Source organism: Pan paniscus, chromosome 8, assembly GCF_029289425.2.
Source record: "Pan paniscus chromosome 8, NHGRI_mPanPan1-v2.0_pri, whole genome shotgun sequence".
Lineage (NCBI taxonomy): Eukaryota > Metazoa > Chordata > Mammalia > Primates > Hominidae > Pan > Pan paniscus.
Genome location: NC_073257.2, coordinates 27,537,846 through 27,554,145, shown reverse-complemented (window position 1 = coordinate 27,554,145; position 16,300 = coordinate 27,537,846). Strand labels below are relative to the sequence as shown.

Below are 16,300 nucleotides of genomic sequence, written 5' to 3'. Positions count from 1 at the left end.
GCTCAGCTCCACAGGGGCAGGTGCTTTGTCATCTTATTTCGCGTGGTGTCTCCGTGCATCTAGGATGCGGTGCTGGTACAGAACGGGTGAGCAGTCAGTAGTTAAGGAACAATTGAATGATGACTGCTGATCTGGGCTTATGAGCTTTTTCCTGTGCCTTATTGTCATCCAATATTTGCTATTTATAAGATGTCAATTTATTTTTAATGTAAGGAGTTGATGAGCTGTTATTTGGTTTTATTGAGGGGTGTTTTGGGGCATTTATCTCAGCAAACCATGGCCACGCCTCCATATAATGTCCAAGAGAAAGCGTCTCTAAATGCACTGTGTTGGATGTTAGCTAAATGAAATCACCACAAGAAGCTCGTGACTCAAATCACAGAGGCTCACAAAGCCCTAGTAGAACGGGGGCCTCTGGGGGTGGGGGGCTTGCCTGTGGATTTTCTTGGTGTGTCGGTATCCCTGTCTGCGTGGCCACTCTAGAGGTGAGAAGCATGCAGCTCATGCTCGGGGGTCTGCAGGCCAGTGTGCCGCAGAGGTGCATGTGGACAAGAGGCTGGGCCATTTCGACCTAAACAGGCAGTGGCCACCAGCCAACGTCACACAGTGCTGAGCTCCATCCTCAATGCTGCTGGAGAGAGGTGCCCAGACAACTCTGAGTCGCATCCCTGGCCCCACTGTGGGGATGTGACCCATGGGATGAGCTGGGGTCTCTAGGCACCCCCAAAGCAGGAGCAGCTGGGAGCCAAGAGTGTGAGCAGGGCAGTTTCCAGCCCAAACCACCCAAATAGGTGGCAAATCGAGTGAATCCAAAAGTGCATTTCCCAGGTCAGGCTGCAAGTAGCTTTGACACAGTAGTGCAGTCCAGTGTACATGGGGACAAAGAGATGAGAAACCAAAATCGAGAGGTTTGTCCCCTGATATTAAAGCACAGAGGTTGGCAGAAGGGAGAGGGAGATGAACAAGTGTTTCTGGTGAAGTGTCTCCTGAGGTCATTTGAATGATCTGTGAGATGGTTTCCCCAATATTGAAAAAGCCTCTTAGGCATGATTGAATTTACTGTCATTTCAATAATACAGACTTACTCCCTGAATTCATTCTAGAATCAAGATCATGAGCCGGAGGGAGCTCATAGAAAAACATTGGAAATTAGAGAAATGGAAGAGGAGTGGTGTGTGTGTGTGTGCATGTGTGTGCGTGTGTGCGCATGTGTGCACGTGTGCAAGTGTGCGCGTGTGTGCATGTGTGTGCATGTGTGTACGTGTGTGTGCATGTGTGCACGTGGGCACTTGTGAGTGTGCATGTGTGCGTGTGTGCATGTGCACGTGTGTGCCTGTGCGTCTGTAAGCATGTGTGTATGTGCTTGTGTGTTCATACGTGTGAGCTTGTGTGTGCATGTGGATGTGTGCATGTGTGTGCATCTGTGTGTGCATGTGTGTCTGTATCTGTGTGCATGTGTCTGTGCATGTGTGTGCATCTGTATGTGTGTATGAGTGTGCATGTGTGCACGTGTTTTTGCGTGTGCATGTGTATGTGTGTGCATGTGTTTATGTGTACGTGTGTACATGCGTATCTGCGTGTGCATGTTTGCATGTGTGTGCCTGTATGTGCATGCATGTGTGTCTCTGTGCATGTGTGTGCATGTATGTGTGTGCCTGTGTGTTTGCATGTGTGTTCATGCATGTGTATCTCTGTGCATATGTGTATGTGTGTGTGCATGTGTGTGCATGTGTCCGTATGCGTGTGCATGTGTGTGCTTTCGTGTGTTTGTGTGCATGTGTGTATCTGTGTGTGCATGTGTGTTTCTGTGTGCCTGTATGTATGTGTATCTGTATGTTTGTGCGTGTGTGTGTATCTGCATGTGTGCTTGTATGTGTGTGTGGGGGTGCATGTGTGTATGCATGCATGTGTGTGCATACATATGTGCATGTGTATCTGTGTGTGTAAGTGTGTTGGAAGTTCTTAGCAAGGCAGTGTAATAGCTGGCTCGGCATGAACCATTGTCCCCTGGCAGATTGTGCCCAAGGAGACTTATGTATTTAGACAGGCTTGCAGGAGAATATGACCTCTCCTATTCCACCGAATTACTGTTTCATTGACATCTGGCTTTGGGTGTTTACCTCCTATGTGTCTGCAGGCATGCCTTTTGTGGCCTAATATTTCCGTCGCTGCCCCTGCCCCCTTGGGACAGTGACAGATATGTCATCAGCCTCTGACAGGCTCTGCTGCGGGCTTTTGGGACACAGGGGTAAGGCAGCTGGGCAAAAGTGACAGGCTTGCAGCCTGGGATGTCCTGTGTTGGGAAGCATCATTGTTTCATAAGGGAGGAACTGCAGGGCCACAGACAAGCTCGTACTGAAAGAGAAACACAACAACACGCTCCAGAGTCAGAGCTACGTGATTCCCCCACCAGGGAGGACCACTGGAAATCAGCACCACCTTGTCACGGAGATGTGGATCTGGATGTGTTCCCACGGTCTCCAATCTCTGGTTCCATGACAGAAGGTTCCTGTCACACCAGTAAGTGCTGTCAGACCAGCGCTCGGTATGGTTTGTGCTTTCTTCTGGACAACCCTCAGGCCCTGACTGCTGCCTTGATCCTCTCAACAGCAATAGGGCCCCGACAGGGGGAACCCTGGCCATGGCCTCTGGGTGTCTTATCTGGATATGAACGAGCTGGAGTGTGTGTTTGCCCCAAGTCAGGATCTAAGAGTGGAAAGGAGCCTTAAAGGCCATAGGACCCCCTTCGGAGGCTCCCAAGTGCATACAGCAGCTGATCAAATTAAAGTCATTCACTCCAGTTGGGGATGAACCAAGACTAAATTTAAAACAATGCCGGCAATAACACAGTGTGAAGATTCTGTTCAATCACAAGGCAAACTCTGTTTTTCCAGAATACAGAATAGGAAATGGAGATACAAAAGTATAAAGTAGTCCAAGTGATTCTAGAGAACAGTTGACATTCGCTTAGTGTAAAGCCTGGGACCATGGAGAGAGCCCTGGCCTGAGCTTGGGGTCCCAGCCAAGTGGTGGCTTTGCACAAGTGACTTGACTACAACAAGAGGAGTTGGACCAGCTCATCACTAAGATTCCAGCTGACCAACATCTGGTGAGTTTGTAACTTCAAACTGATTGATCCAGATGACTCGGAAGCCTCGTTCCCAGGGACCTGCCAAGTGTTGCCCATGTTGCCCATCTCTGGTGGCTGCATCTCAGCAGAGTCGATGCAGACTAGCCCTAAAGAGTCTCACTTAGCAGGAGGCAGGCCGAGGCCAAGAGGCACCTGGAGTCTTATGAGAGAGAAGCTCTCCTGGCAGGAGAACCCAGACACCCTCCTCCCAGGAGAAGAGGAGAGAGAAAAAATGGGAACTTATTTTATGGAGCCCCATCCCCAGGGCGCCAAGCCCAGGGCTTAAATCCATGATTCCCTCCTTTTATGCACTCAGCAAATATTTTCATAATGCCCACTCTGTGCCAGAGATGGCAATGGGGATTTGGCAAAGAACAAGACGGTTCCAGCCCCTGCCCTCAGGGAGCTTGCATTCTAGGTAGAGAGAAAGGATGGCACCCACTCAGCGAATGAGTGAGGATTGTAAGTTGGGCTGTGAAGAAGACATTCAAGATACTCTGAGACTAAATGACCGGGGACCTGGCTAGGCTAAGGCAGAGGGAGGTATCTAGTAGTGCTGGATGAAGAGGGAGGAAAGAACTTTCCAGGTTAACAGAAGAGCACATGCAGAAACACCAGGGTGCGCAGGCATCTGATGCAACACGAGTGAGGAATGGGAGGCCGGAGCAGGGAGCAGAGAGGAAACGGAAGTTCTCGGGAGTTGAACTTGGGGAGGGTGACAAGGGCCAGGACATAGCCGGCTTCCTAGGCTGTGGTCAGGACTTGAATTTTATTAGGTTGGTGCAAAAGTAATTGTGATTTCCGCCATTACTTTTTTTTTTTTTAATCAGAGTCTGTCTCGGTCACCCAGGTTGGAGTGCAGTGGTGTGATCTTGGATCACTGCAACCTCCGCCTCCCAGGTTGAAGCCATTTTCCTGCCTCATCCTCCGAAGTAGCTGGGACTACAGGCACACAGCAGCACCCCCAGCTAATTTTAATTTTTGTATTTTTAGTAGAGATGGGGTTTCACCATGTTGCCCAGGCTGATCTCAAACCGCTGACCTCAAGTGATCCACCTGCCTCGGTCTCCCAAACTGCTGGAATTACAGGTGTGAGCCACCATGCCCAGTCAATTTCTGCCATTACTTTTACTGGAAACAGCAATTACTTTTGCACTAACCTAATAGCTTAGGAGAGGGAAGAGGTCATCTATATGTTTTAAGTCAGGCAGTGGTGTGACCCAACGTGTATTTCTAAAAGATTATAGAGGCCATGCAGGAAAGATGGTTTCCATATGGTCTGTGGTTGCTTTTGCACTACAACAGCAGAGCTGTTACATTTGCAACAGAGACCACATGGCCCATAAACCTGCAATAGTTCCTATCTGGCCATTCACTAGAAGAGAGGGACAAGAGAGCAGGATGGGGCCCAAGTGCCTGCAGGGAAGATGGAGCAGAACAGTGTTTCGTCTCTGTTTTTCAGATAATTTCACGAGGTCGAAAGACATCTTAATGAAAGTGAAAGTACAAGGTATTTACCAGGAGATAGTCACACCAGATGCCATGCCTCACACATGCAATCCCAGCTTCACAAAAGATGCAATGGCTCACACCTGTAATCCCAGCACTTGGGGAGGCCAAGGCAGGAGGATCACTTTCAGCCAGGAGTTTAAGACCAGCCAGGGCAAAAAAGTCAGACCTCATCTCTACAAAAAAAATAATAAAAAGTTAGCCAGGCATGGTAGTACATGCCTGTAGTCCCAGCTACTCAGGAGGCTGAGGTGAGAGGATTGTTTGAGCCCAGAAATTCAAGGCCACTGCACGCTATGAATGTGCCACTGCACTCCCGTCTGGGTGAAAAAGGGAGACTCTCTCTCTTTCTCGGTCTCTCTCTGTCTCGCTCTCTCTCTCACACGCTCTCTCTCTCTCTCTATATATATATGTGTATATATGTATATATATGTGTATATATGTATATATATGTGTATATATATATAGTCACAATATATTTGCTGTCAAAGTATTATCATCAAAAGTCTATAGAAAATATACACACCCTTGGGCTGGGCACAGTGGCTCACGCCTGTAATCTTAACACTTCGGGAAGTTGAGGCGGGTGGATCACCTGAGCTCAGGAGTTCAAAACCAGCTTCGCCAACATGGCAAACCCCATCTCTACTAAAAATACAAAAATTAGCTGGTGTGGTGGCACGCACCTGTAATTTCAGTTCCTCAGGAGGCTGAGGCGCAAGAATCGCCCGAACCCAGGAGGGGGAGGTTGCAGTCAGCCCAGATTGTGCCACTGCACTCCAGCCTGTGCGACAGAGTGAGACTCCATGAAAACGCAAAGCAAAACAAAATAAAACCAAACGAAAAAAAAAACAACAAAAACAAACAGGCACTTCTGACGCAGACCGCAACATGGATGAACCTTGAAGACATTATCGTCAGTGAAATAAATAAATCCCAAAAGGATAAACATGCCCAGGCTCAGTGGCTCGCACATGTAACCCCAGCACTTTGGGAGGCTGAGGCAGGCTGATCACTTAAGCTCAGGAGTTCCAGAACAGCCTGGCCAATATGGTGAAAGCTCGTCTCTATTAAAAATACAAAAATTAGCTGGGCGTGATAGCGCACACCTGTAATCCCAGCTACGCGGGAGACTGAGACACAAGAATCGCTTGAACCCACGATGTGGAGGTTGCAGTGAGCCGAGATCATGCCACTGCACTCCAGCCCAGGAGACAGAGAAAGACTCTGTCTCCAAAAAAAAAAAAAAAAAAAAAAAAAAAAAAAAAAAAAAAATTAAACGCGGTATGATTCCACTTATCTATCAAGTGTCTAGAGTGGTTAGACTCCTAGAGTTGCAAGCTAGAAAGGTGACCCCCAGGGGTGGGCGAGAGAGAGGAGTGGAGAGCTTGGTGAATGGGTGCAATTTCCATTTTGAAAGATAAAACTGTTCCGGAGACAATGACGGTGATGGTTGCTAAACAGTGTGAACGTACTTAGTGTCATTAAACTGTAAACTGAAAAAGAGTGGAAACTGTAAATGTTTATACTGGCCATTCTATATGAACTAATATATATCTATAATTCTTAATATTTATACGTGGTATGTTTTCCCATAATAAAAGATGAAAATTAAAGCAGTTGGATGTTTAAAAAGAAAAGAAAGAAGGGAAGAATACACACCAGCTTTCTCCTGATTAGAGGAAGAGCCCCAAAGCTTCTATGGACACTCACTTTTCTCTTCTTCTTCTCGCATGATGATGAGGAAATCCTTAGAGGTTGGGGAACTTGGGTGACTTTGGCTAATGAGGAGATCTGTGCCTTGAGCCCCCCAGGCCATAGAACAGTAAATACTCAGTCTGTGCCTCCAGTCTGCAGTGTGAGGTTCCAGTCCTGTGGGCTCCACTCTCGTCACCTGTATCAGGAGGCTCATGTCTCACCCTGTCTTCTTGCCAGCCTTGAGGACGGAGTCTGAGCCTCCATGGTGCACCACACAGGGAGGACAGTGGACCTGTTCTCCGTGGTCATGGCCCAGCAGAGGGGAGGGGCAGTTCAGTGAGTGTAGGCAAAAGAAAGAGAGATCAGACTCTTAATGCGTCTATGTAGAAAGGAAAGACATAAGAGACTCCATTTGGAGAAAGACCTGTACTTTCAATAATTGCTTTGCTGAGATGTTGTTAATCTGTAGCTTTGCCCCAGCCACTTTGACCCAATCTGAAGCTCACAAAAACACGTGTTGTATGAAATCAAGGATTAAGGGATCTAGGGCTGTGCAGGATATGCCTTGTTAACAAGATGCTTCCAAGCAGTATACTTAGTAAAAGTCATTGCGATTCTCTAGTCTCAATAAACCAGGGGCACAATACACTGTGGAAAGCGGCAGGGAGCCCTGCCCTTGAAAGTGGCGTATTGTCCAAGGTTTCTCCCCATGTGATAGTCTGAAAAGTGGCTTCGTGGGAGGAGAAAGACCTGACCGTCCCCCCGCCCGACCCCTGTAAAATGTCTGTGCTGAGTTGGATTAGTCAAAGAGGAAAGCCTCTTGCAGTTGAGAGAGAGGAAGGCCACTGTCTCCTGCCTGCCCCTGGGAACTGAATGTCTCGGTATAAAACCGGATTGTACGTTTGTTCATTTCTGAGATGGGGGAAAAACCGCCCTATGGTGGGAGGTGAGACATGTTTGCAGCAATGCTGCCTTGTTATTCTTTATTCCACTGAGATGTTTGGGTGGAGAGAAACATAGTACATGTCCAGTCATAGTACCTTCCCTTGAACTTCATTATAACATAGATTCTATTGCTCACATGTTCGTTGCTGACCTTCTCCTTATTATCACCCTGCCTTCCTACTACATTCCTTTTTGCTGAAATTATAAAAATAATAATCAATAAAAACTGAGGGAACTCAGAGGCCGGTGCCGGTGCAGATCCTCGGTATGCTGAGCGCCTGTCCCCTGGGCTCACTCTTGATTCTCTATACTTTGTCTCTGTGTCTTATTTCTTTCCTCAGTCTCTCATCCCACCCGACTAGAAATACCCAAAGGTATGGAGGCACAGGCCACCCTTTCAAGTGAGTGCTGAGGGAAGGTCGGGAGCCTTGTTTGGTTTCCTCCTCCTCAGGACAAACAGGAGAGTGCGGGGGGCAGATGGGAGGAGACCAATGTGCAAACTGTCCGCTCAGCAGACTGTGCAGTTTCTGTTCTTGGTTGCGCTGGGGGTCTCAGAAATCTTATTCAAAATTTTGCTTTCCTCCCCCACTGGTTGTCGTTTTCATAGACATCTCACCCATGATAGCAGGGAATCAGTCCCTCTAAACTATTCCCTAAGAACAACAAAAAGATGATGAAGGTGATGATGAGGATAAAGAGGATGACGACAGACACCATGGCATCATGAACCCTTACTGAGGGCTTCCTAAAGGCGAGGCTCTGAGCTCTGTGCTCTATGCAGCTTGTTTCATTTCATCTGCATAGTCTCCACGTTATTAGTGCACATTTCAGGATGATTTTACAGACTAGAAAAGGAGCAACGCCTTTTCACAGAACTCGTACTAGATCATGAAGTCAAACAGGGAGAAATCCAATTTGAACCAGGCAGTCTAAGTCCAGACACAAGGCATTTGGCCAGTCCTCTCCCTGCAACCAACCTGCCCTCTCAAATCCTCATCACTAAGGCGGATGCCCTGCTCACTGTGCCATTCCCTTTGGGGGTTCCTTGTAGACCACAGCTAGACAAGTGGGTGCCAAAATCACTGTGTCAAGCATAGAAAGGGCAGCTGAGATCACATCGAGGATTCCAGAAAGAATTGACACAGGATCATTCGGGACGCATCTCTCCCTTGCCCCTTTTCCTGGCTTTCCTTACAGCTCTCGACTTCCTCAAAGGAGTCATCAATTCGGAGTTTGGCTTCCATTCCTATTGAGGAAGCTGGAAAGCGTTTCAAAAATGCTCCTCCGATGTGCCTGTGGTGAAGACCTCTGAGCTCTGCTTAAAACTTTTGGAAGCTGGGAGCGGTGGCTCACGCCTGTAATCCCAGCCCTTTGAGAGGCTGAGGCAGGCGAATCACAAGGTCAGGATTTCGAGACCAGCCTGGCCAACATGGTGAAACCACGTCTCTTCTCAAAATAGAAAAAAATGAGCCAGGCGTAGTGGCGGGCACCTGTCATCTCAGCTACTTGGCAGGCTGAGGCAGGAGAATAGCTTGAACCTGGGATGCAGAGGTTGCAGTGAGGCGAGATCACTCCACTGCACTCCAGCCTGGGAGACAGAAGGGGACTCCGTCTCAAAACAACAAAAACAAAAAGAAAAACCAAAAAAACCCACAACTTTTTGAGAGTTGGAAGATCAGGAAGTACAGTACCCGGGACTTCGAGTCTGGCCATGAATTTTGAATATCACCCTTTCTACTTCTCTCTATGGCAAGGGGTGAAATGTCCATCCTCTGAGACTCAGCACTCTCATCTGACTTGATATCCAGTTGATCCGATGGAAGTGAGTGATGATTAAGCCGGTCGTGGGTGCCCGCTGCGTGATATCTAGGTGACGGATGCATAAAGTAAAGGCAAAGTGAATTTTAGATACATTCCTTAAGATTTCCAGCTTCAACTCCACACAATTCAACGGAAATATCCCCTGACCTGAAGTTCTGCTTTCCCTGCATTCCAGACAGGGCATTATGTTTTGTCCTTCTCTCAGTAAGGACTGAGTACTGTGAGAGGAACAAGTGAGTCTCTTTGGTTTCTGATTCCCCAGAGCCTATATCTTGCTTGGCACATAGGAGAGGGCAAAAGTCCAAATCTATGTTAATGATTGAATTAACATTTCCTTGCTTCACCAAAATTGGCTGTCATCAGCGTGACTTTGAATTACTTGATTCTTTGTGTTTTTTGTTTTTTCAGATGGAGTTTTGCTCTCGTTGCCCAGGCTGGCGTGCAGTGGTGTGATTTCGGCTCACTGCAGTCTCGGCCTCCCAGGTTCAAGCCATTCTCCTGCCTCAGCCTCCCAAGTAGCTGGGACCACAGGCGCGCGCCGCCATACCAGGCGAAGTTTTTGTATTTTTAGTAGAGGGGGGGTTTCACCATGTTGATTGAACAGGATGGTCTTGATTTCCTGACCCCGTGATCCACCCTCCCCGGCCTCCAAAAGTGCTGGGATTACCGACGTGAGCCACAGCATCCGGCCAAACTTTCTGATGAAAACTCTATGTCCACCTAAGCTAAGGACAGGAGTTAGAGCTTCCATGAATTTTAAAACAAGACCCACCGATTTGAGTAAGCAGTTACTCTCTCGAAGGAGAAAAGTTCGAAAGCACAATGATGAAATCACTAGGACCTAACTGGCATGTGGAACTATTTTCTGCTTATGAACTATCAACTTTCATTTCATTTCCAGATGGCATGGTCTCAGCTGTTATACAGTATTTACAAATGTTCTAAATCAAGGGAATTTGTATCTATCTAGTAGAATAAATAAAATATTTGAGTTCTTAATTTCCTTTAATTAGGATAACCTTTTTCTTAAAGTGAAGACAATGGTTTCATTACATCTTTTTCTTCGGAAAAGATAGGCTGTATTTTCTAGCAATTACGAATTTGTTATATATGATGATCTGGTTCTTGGAACGTTCTTGAAGCTAGTGTCTCTAAGGCAGGTGTGTACCGCAAGACGTGAATAACACAGCAATCGATGTTGAAAGCATTATAAGGCAATTGAGTTTGTCAGAACTACAAAATATTGCTGAGTGTGGATTGCTCTGAAATCTGAAAACATTACTTGTGAATTGCTTCTATCCAAAATGCAGACACAATGCTGGGTATTGGTTTACTTGTTTCTGATTTTTCAACCCTCTTTTCCAGGCAAAAGGTGTCCAAACGATACAGACCCACAGAATCTAACAGATGTCACTATATTCCTCCTCCTCGAACTCTCTGAGGATCCAGAACTGCAGCCGGTCGGCGCTGGGCTGTTCCTGTCCATGGGCCTGATCACGGTGCTGGGGAACCTGCTCATCATCCTGGCCGTCAGCCCTGACTCTCACCTCCACACCCCCATGTACTTCTTCCTCTCCAACCTGTCCTTGCCTGACATCGGTTTCACCTCCACCACAGTCCCCAAGATGATTGTGGACATCCAGTCTCACAGCAGTGTCATCTCCTATGCAGGCTGCCTGACTCAGATGTCTCTCTTTGCCATTTTTGGAGGCATGGAAGAGAGACATGCTCCTGAGTGTGATGGTCTATGGCCGGTTTGTAGCCATCTGTCACCCTCTATATCGTTCAGCAATATTGAATCTGTGTTTCTGTGGCTTCCTAGATTTGTTGTCTTTTTTTTTTTTTTCCTCAGTCTTTTAGACTCCCAGCTGCACAAGTTGATTACCTTACAAATGACCTGTTTCAAGGATGTGGAAATTCCTAATATCTTCTGGGAACCTTCTCAACTCCCCCATCTTGCATGTTGTGACACCTTCACCAGGAACATCAACCCGTATTTCCCTGCTGCCGTATTTGGTTTTCTTCCCATCTCGGGGACCCTTTTCTCTTACTGTAAAATTGTTTCCTCTATTCTGAGGGTTTCATCATCAGGTGGGAAGTATAAACCTTCTCCACCTGTGGGTCTCACCTGTCAGTTGTTTGCTGATTTTATGGAACAGGTGTTGGAGGGTACCTCGGTTCAGATGTGTCATCTTCCCCGAGAAAGGGGGCAGTGGCCTCAGTGATGTACACGGTGGTCACCCCCATGCTGAACCCCTTCATCTACAGCCTGAGAAACTATATTAAAAGTGTCTTGCGGCGGCCGCACGGCAGCACAGTCTCATCTCAATATCTTCTTATCTGTTCCATTCCTTTTGTAGTGTGGGTTAAAAAAGGCAGCAAGGTCAAATAAGAATGATATCACAGGGTGAACACCCACTGTGACATTATGAGTAATACCTCCCTAGGATGTAAAAAATACTGTCACAGAGTACACACACATGGGGTACACCCACGGTGATATTAGAAGCACTATCTCCCTTAAACATTATGAAAAATATCACAGGTTGTGCACACTGTGTGATATGAGGAGTCATATTTACCCTGGATATCAGGACTCATATCAAGGGTGTACACACACCGGGTACACGCACTGTGATATCAGGAGTTGCATCTCCCTAGGATATTACGAATAATATCACAGGGTACACACTACGTGTGAACATCCGGTGTGACATTGGAAGTCTTATCTCCCTATGAGAGTGCAAATAATATCAAAGTGTGTACACCCCTGTGACATATTAGGATTAACATCCTTCTAAGGTGTTGCAGATAACATCACAAGGTGTACACCTTCTGTGACCTTTTGTGCACACTTTGTGCCATTCAAGGAAACATCCCCCTAGGATATTACGAAGAATGACACAGGCGGTTGACACACATGGTGTACATCTCGTGTGACATCAGAAGTAATATTCCCCTAGGATATTACGAATAATATCACAGCAGGTGTACACATACGGTGTTCACCCCATGTGACATTAGGAGGAACATGCCCCTAGGATATTAGGAATAGTATCACAGGCGTTGAATACGCATGATATACACCCCCGGTGATATTGAAACTAACATCCCCCGAGGATATTACGAATAATATCACAGGGAGTACACACCGTGTGACATTAGGAGTAACATCCCCCGAGCATATAATGAATAATATCAGGGGGCGTACATACATTGTGACCTTAGTGGTAACATCTCTTTAGGATATTACCAATAATATCACAAGGTGTCCACTGACCGTGATATTAGGAGTCCCGTTTTCCTAGGACATTATGGATAATATCACAGGAGGTGTTCACACACAGTGTGTACACCATGTGTGTACACCCAATGTGATATTTGAAGTCATATGTCCCTAGGATCTTACGAATATTATCAAAGGGTGTACACCCCATGTGACATTAAAAGTAACATCCCTTTTGGATATTCTGAATGCTATCACAGGGTGTGATATTAGGAGTGTCATATTAGGAGTAACCTCTTCCTAGGATAACCCATGTGATACCAGGAGTAACCCCTTCCTAGGATATTACGAATAACATCACAGGGTGTACACCCCTGTGACTTTAAAAGTAAGCCCCCCCAAGAATATTACAATAATATCACAGGGTGTACAATCCCTGTGACATTACGAGTAATATCTCCCTAGGATATTTCGAATAATGTCACTGGGGGCACACCCTCTGTGATATTAGCAGCAACCTCTTTCTAGGAGGTTACGAATGATATCACAGGGTGTGTACTCACTGTGATATTAGAAGGAATATCTCCCTAGGACATAAGCTATCACATCACAGAGTGTACACACATGGTGTACACCCACTGTGTTATTAGAAGCAATATCTCCCTATGATATTATGAAAACTATCACAGGGTGTACCCTCTGTGGGATACTAGAAGTAACGTTTACCATGGAAATTACAAATAATATCACAGGGTGTAAACACATGGGCTACACCCACTGTGATATTAGGAGTTATATCTCCCTGAGATATTACAAATAATATCCCAGTGGGTGTAGCTCATGTGTGTACACCCATTGTGATCATTAAAGTAATATCTTTCTATAAGATTACATATAATATCGAAGGCTGTACACCCCCTGTGACATTAGGAGTAAAATCCCCCTACAATATTGGGAGCAATATCACATGGTGTACACCCCTGCAAAGTTAGGGGTAACATCCCCCCAGAATATTACTAAAAATAACACAAGGTGTACAAGCATTGTGACATTAGTAGTAATATCCAGCTAGCATATTTTCAATAATATCACAGAAGGAACACACCTGTGACACTAAGAGTGACATCCCCCTAGAATAGTAAGAATACTGTCACAGAATGTACACCTCCTGTGATATTAGGAGAATCATCTCACCAGAATATTACGAATAATGCCACAGGGTGTTATCTTCTGTTCCGTTAGGAGTATAGACGCCTGGGAAATTATGAATACTATCACAGGGTGTACACCCCTGTGACAATTGGAGTAACATCCATCTAGAATATCATGAATAATATCACAATGTGTACACCCCCGGTGTCATTAACAGTACAAATCCCCTAGGATATTATGAAATAGAACACAGGGAGCACACGCCTTGTGACATTAGAAGTCACATCCCCCGAGGATATAACGAATAATATCAGAGAATGTACATGCATTGGGACATCAGTAGTCACATCTCTTTAGGATAATACGAACAGTATCAAAGGGTGTACACGCATTGTGAAATTAGTAGTGAACTCCCGCTGGGATATTACGAATTTTATGACAGGGTCTACACGCCCTGTGACATTAGTAGTCACGTTTTCCTAGAATATGACGAAGAATATTAAAGTGTGTACAGAACCTGTGATTTACGAGTAACATTTCTATAGAAGATTACACGTAATATCACTGTGTGTACACCCCGTGTGACGTTAGGAGTCACATCCCGCAAAACTATAACGAAGAATTTCACAAGGTGTGCAGCATCTGTGACATTAAAAGTAACATTTCCCTAGAATATGACGATAATATCACAGAGTGTACACCCTCGGTGATATGAGGAGTGACACCTTATGAGGGTAATACGAGTAATTTGACAAGGTGCACGAACCCTGTGACAAGAGGAGTGACACCACTCCAGGATATTCCGAATCATACCAAAGGGAAAATACTCCATGTGACAATAAAATCAACCTCCTCTTAGGAGATTAAGAATAATAGCAGAAGCTGTACACACATTGTGACACTATTATTAACGTTTCACTAGGGTATTGCGAATAATATCAGAGTGTGTAGAGACTTGTGACATCAGGATTCACATTTCGCTACAATATCACGAATAATATCACAGGGTGTATACCCACTGGGACTTAAAAAGTGGCATCGTCCTAGAGTACGGAAAATAATGTCCCAGGGTGTTAACCAAGTGTGGCAGTAGAGAAAATATACTAGCAGAAAGGGAGGAATATAACCCCCTCCCCACCCACTGGATATTAGGAGCCACATCGAATGCGGACTAGGGCGCCCCCAGCGATGCGGGGAGTAATATCACCCACTTCTCCACCCGGATATTACGATCCACATCGCAAGGGGGCGGGCGAACACCCAAAGCAGGGAGTAATATCACCACCCTCTCCAAACCTCCATAAGACCATCCACATCGAAAAGGGGCGGGCGCCCCCCGTGATGCAGGGTGTAATATCACCCACCTCTCCCACCCTGGATATGAACGACCACATTAGAGGGGGACGGGGGCTCCCCGCGAAGCGGGGAGTTATATCATCCGGCTCTCGACACCTGGATATGACGATCCACATCGCAGGGGGGCGAGGCGCCCCCCGCGATGCGGGGACTAGAGAGCCAGCCCCTCCTGCCCCCCCTGGCTCTTAGGAGCCCCATCGCAGGGGGGCGAGGCGCCCCCCGCGATGCGGGGACTAGAGAGCCAGCCCCTCCTGCCCCCCCTGGCTCTTAGGAGCCCCATCGCAGGGGGGCGAGGCGCCCCCCGCGATGCGGGGACTAGAGAGCCAGCCCCTCCTGCCCCCCCTGGCTCTTAGGAGCCCCATCGCAGGGGGGCGAGGCGCCCCCCGCGATGCGGGGACTAGAGAGCCAGCCCCTCCTGCCCCCCCTGGCTCTTAGGAGCCCCATCGCAGGGGGGCGAGGCGCCCCCCGCGATGCGGGGACTAGAGAGCCAGCCCCTCCTGCCCCCCCTGGCTCTTAGGAGCCCCATCGCAGGGGGGCGAGGCGCCCCCCGCGATGCGGGGACTAGAGAGCCAGCCCCTCCTGCCCCCCCTGGCTCTTAGGAGCCCCATCGCAGGGGGGCGAGGCGCCCCCCGCGATGCGGGGACTAGAGAGCCAGCCCCTCCTGCCCCCCCTGGCTCTTAGGAGCCCCATCGCAGGGGGGCGAGGCGCCCCCCGCGATGCGGGGACTAGAGAGCCAGCCCCTCCTGCCCCCCCTGGCTCTTAGGAGCCCCATCGCAGGGGGGCGAGGCGCCCCCCGCGATGCGGGGACTAGAGAGCCAGCCCCTCCTGCCCCCCCTGGCTCTTAGGAGCCCCATCGCAGGGGGGCGAGGCGCCCCCCGCGATGCGGGGACTAGAGAGCCAGCCCCTCCTGCCCCCCCTGGCTCTTAGGAGCCCCATCGCAGGGGGGCGAGGCGCCCCCCGCGATGCGGGGACTAGAGAGCCAGCCCCTCCTGCCCCCCCTGGCTCTTAGGAGCCCCATCGCAGGGGGGCGAGGCGCCCCCCGCGATGCGGGGACTAGAGAGCCAGCCCCTCCTGCCCCCCCTGGCTCTTAGGAGCCCCATCGCAGGGGGGCGAGGCGCCCCCCGCGATGCGGGGACTAGAGAGCCAGCCCCTCCTGCCCCCCCTGGCTCTTAGGAGCCCCATCGCAGGGGGGCGAGGCGCCCCCCGCGATGCGGGGACTAGAGAGCCAGCCCCTCCTGCCCCCCCTGGCTCTTAGGAGCCCCATCGCAGGGGGGCGAGGCGCCCCCCGCGATGCGGGGACTAGAGAGCCAGCCCCTCCTGCCCCCCCTGGCTCTTAGGAGCCCCATCGCAGGGGGGCGAGGCGCCCCCCGCGATGCGGGGACTAGAGAGCCAGCCCCTCCTGCCCCCCCTGGCTCTTAGGAGCCCCATCGCAGGGGGGCGAGGCGCCCCCCGCGATGCGGGGA

General features: G+C 48.6%; 1 pseudogene; it reads left to right on the top strand.

Moving 5' to 3' along the window:
* The first annotated feature begins 6,079 nt into the window (after positions 1-6,079).
* On the top strand, positions 6,080-11,495 carry LOC117974754 (olfactory receptor 7E24-like; annotated as a pseudogene).
* The last annotated feature ends 4,805 nt before the right edge of the window (positions 11,496-16,300 follow it).